Source organism: Nelumbo lutea, chromosome 1 (genome assembly GCF_056320005.1).
Source record: "Nelumbo lutea isolate HS-2025 chromosome 1, American lotus-T2T, whole genome shotgun sequence".
NCBI lineage: Eukaryota > Viridiplantae > Streptophyta > Magnoliopsida > Proteales > Nelumbonaceae > Nelumbo > Nelumbo lutea.
This window is the reverse complement of record NC_142684.1, coordinates 163,086,783-163,090,897: the sequence shown is the minus strand read 5'-3', so window position 1 is coordinate 163,090,897 and position 4,115 is coordinate 163,086,783. Positions and strand designations below refer to the sequence as shown.

At 37.9% G+C, this 4,115-nt stretch overlaps 1 pseudogene across 1 annotated transcript; it reads left to right on the top strand.

Annotated features, from left to right (window-relative positions):
- The first annotated feature begins 2,385 nt into the window (after positions 1–2,385).
- LOC148878835 (ethylene-responsive transcription factor ERF098 pseudogene) lies at positions 2,386–3,443 on the top strand (annotated as a pseudogene). The gene has a single exon (XR_016105454.1). The product of XR_016105454.1 is annotated as an ethylene-responsive transcription factor ERF098 pseudogene (transcript).
- Positions 3,444–4,115: the final 672 nt, after the last annotated feature.

Below are 4,115 nucleotides of genomic sequence, written 5' to 3'. Positions count from 1 at the left end.
GCAGATCCGGTCTCCCCTGAAAGGGGTGCGTCAAACTGAAATGAAATGAGATCATCACGCTGAGGTCAGCATAGAAAAATGTTGCTCTAACCTGGTCGCCCTACCTCTAGTTTGACCCACGTGCATGCAAAATATGGAAAATAAAATTGCTACTTACAGGGCACCTCGCATGCACATCTCACCATGCATTGGATCATCTCCTTTGAATAATAACGTATAAATATGGGAGGTGTTCCCAATGCTTGGTGGGATGTTCTTGTGAGGTTGGTGTGAGGCGCCCTGTGTGAGGAGCAGATCCGGTCTCTACAAATAACTCTCTTATTTCTCATATTAGAAAATGACCCGTACTAAGTACATGGTTAGTATTTTTTTGATAATTTTTATTTTGTTTAAGCAAAAAAGTCTAATTTATTATTATTATTATTATTATTATTATTACTATTTCTTTATATTTTAAAGATTATTTGTATTGCAATATTTAGTTAATTAATTATTGTTGTTATTATTAAGTATTTAATTAATGATTTTATTATCATAATAATTATTATAATTAAATTTTTTATTTATTATAATTATTGATTAATTGAGATTGATTGAAAATATAGTCAGAAGTGGTTGTGGATAAATGCTTTTACATTTTTTTCATACTCTTAGAAATGGATTAAGAATGAGAGTTTCTCACTTCTCATGTATTTGTAAAGAACTGTTAATGGATGTATGACACCTGTTATATAGTACCACACCATTTGTCTGACAAGGAGAGAAAGAAACATGTTGATCTCTTATCTACAGGAACTTACCCATATATACATGCATACCTATACATCACTACAGCTGGATATTCATTTGCATGTTATCATTGATGGGAAGATAAATGGACTAAATTTTGAGTAATACCCATTACCTTCCAAGATCTGTACAATGTAAAGAGTGGGATTGGATCGCATCTCTCTACTACAACCGGTCAGATATTTTCTTAGCATGCTTAGCTAGACTAGACAAGACATCTCCCCCTACGGCTCTATGTATGATTTTGAACCCATACGTATATGCAACGACATTCCAATAATTTTGTTCGATTTTTCACGGTTCCTATTATGAATATGGTGAAGATTTAGCGATGATCATGGCCGGGCCTGAGCTGGGTTTTGATAGTGTCGAAATAGCACTATGAATTTCTGGGCTCAAGGAAGTCCGATTGTAAATACTCCAGGCCCATTTCAAGATTAAAGAAATGAGCCTGATACAATCTTTTATTTTAACCATTACATCAACTTGAATTCTGTACGTGCCTGGCGAGGGAGTGGAGAGGGCGGGGCTTGGATGGAGGACAAAACAACAAACTCATCATATCCGCCTCATTTCGGCCCTCTTGCCCCGAGTAGTGGCTTGACGCTCTTGTCAGAAATGAATCGTTTTTTATTTTCTGAATGCTGATTATGACTCTGAAGTCTGAACAGTGAACACCCTCCTCGTCCTCAAAGTTATTGGTTCAGACCCAGTCCAAAATTTGGAAAGCGTTTTCGACCCAAGTCCAGTCTAAGAATTGAATTCAAGCCCATTCATGCAAAATTGCAGGTTGAATCTGCCCAGGCTCAGGTTGAACCCGCTCAAGTTGTACCCCTATTTCTTCTCCCCACGGTCCTTCCACTAAAAACAAATGCAAAAGAGTGTAGGGCACGCTAAGAGATTCAAACCTACTAAGTAGCTGATGTGTGTGTGTGAGAGAGAGTGTGTGTTTTTTGGTTTCTCTCGCCCATCAAAAGAGAAGACAAAAGGAGTCGGTGAGGTGAAGGAATCCCCTTCCTAACCTTTTCCTTAGCTTGCACTCTAGCAGAGAAAGAAGACTCAGCAATCAGGTTGGGTGAATCAAGTTTGGGTTGGGTCAGTAAATTCTTAAATGTTTGGGTTAGGGTTGACGTATGATTTAGTTTGGGTCAATATTATAAATATCTGAAATTTAAAAAAATAAAGAAAATAGTATATGAAAATGCCAAAATTAATTTAATTAACTTTAAAATTTCAACCTTTAAAGAAAAAACTTGAAAATAAAAAAATTCAAACAATAAACAATAAAGAATAAATAATAAATACTAGACCTAAATACAATTTTTTTAGATTGGGTTATTTTCAAATTCAGATAATTACATACGAAACCCTAACGCTGCCTTTTAGGGTTGGATTTACAGGTTGGGTTGTTGCGAGAGAGAGATTATTATTAATAAAATAATAGAAAATGAAAACAGTAAAATAAAAGAAATAAAAATCTAGATTTATTCCTCACAGTGCATCCGAGACATGAATAACAAAAGAAATGTGAGCACATTTATTGCAGCAGATTAAAACTCCCCTCACTGCAAACCAAGCAAATTGAGCGGTACGAGTAACTGTAAATAAGCACGAGGCCAAATAAAGCAAGAACATAAAATGAGAAGAAAAATAAGACTCTTCTCTTCTATGGCCATCCTTTGACCGGTGTAATGAGTCAAAACATTCGTTTCCCAATTCCGATCGAAGGGTCAATAAGTTTTATGTGTTGGCAGATCCCACCAGTTGGATTTTACAAGTGTAGCTATCTTGACTCTACCCAATTTAAAAGCTCCTTGGGGCAGCTAAAATACAATAGTAAGTTACGAGTTACGACGTTGGTAGCACTCTGATGGAAGGAGACGCAGAAGGGAAGATGAAGCAAGCCGATCAAAGAAGAGAGGTACGGTACAGAGGCGTTAGGAAGAGACCTTGGGGCAAGTTCGCCGCCGAGATCCGCGATTCCACCAGAAACGGTGCGCGCTTGTGGCTGGGTACTTTCACTACTGCCGAAGAGGCGGCACGAGCTTATGACCGGGCTGCCTATGCAATCAGGGGTCCTTCCGCCATTCTCAATTTCCCTACCCAATATCAATCCTCAATTCATAATGACTACCCATTTTCTCCGGCGTCGACGGGGTCATCGTCGATTTCCTTTTCCTCTGCATTTGATAATGCAGAGAATTCGAAGGAGAGGTCCAATACTACTACTACTACTGGGCCGCATCCGCAAGGGAAGCAAGTCGTCTTTGAAATTGAGTGTCTTGATGATAAGCTGTTAGAAGATCTTCTTGGTTGTGAGGGAAATAACAACAAATAGTGAACATGTACTTGTTTCCAACACAATAACTACGTACATCTTTCGGGGCTGAAAGCCGGAGGAGACTCAGCGCCCAGAATCCGAGATAGTTCCACTCTCCCTGTTATCACACGCTTTCTGTTCCCCATTTCATTTCATTTCTTTTTATTTTTTTTTAAGAAAAATCTGGGATTTTCATTGTAAGTTTGTAACTATATAATTTTGACAATTGGGTAAACTGATCAGGATGGTGTTCTGAACTTCGTTTGTTCGGGATCGATCATATACTGTAATTGACGTGAAATAATTAATAATATAACATAGGAAGTTCTTGTCATTTTGTTTCTCTTTTCTTTTAATATTAAATCAACATCGATCAATGCTAGCTCTTGCTTGCAAGAAGGTTTGGTTTGTCAAAGATTTTAATTTCCAGTATTTTTACAACCGGGCGCACACAGAATTATTGTTAATTAATTACTTAAAAGTACACATTGAACAATAAGTTAGGAGAGATGTTAAGATGATGAAAAAATGGACAATAATGGGATTTAACTGTAAAATATCATTATCGTTGAAGCTGGCCAAGATTCTTCTAGTTCTACATGCATGTCGTGTCAAAAACTTAGACTAAAAACATATTTAGCTGCATGTGTGGATGCAACTGTATGTAATCTTGTTGTAACCTTCCAAGAGTAGAAGTTTAATGCATCACCCTTGCAATAAGAACACCTTGCTGGGAGTTCACATCTCCTCCCCACGAGGGGTTGCCTCACAACGCCCCACAGCACATCTTTGCCATGTATTGAAAACATTTTTCAATCATCGGTTTTGATATTATCATCGGAGATGTTTTCAATACACGGCGGGGATGTGCTGTGGGCGTTGGGGAGAGGAGATGTGATCTCCCTTTCTGGCTGCTAAGCTTTGCGATAGTAATTCAATCTAGTACGGGAGGAACCGTTGATTCACACAATTGGTCATTCCACTTAGTTGAAAAATCAGTGATGCA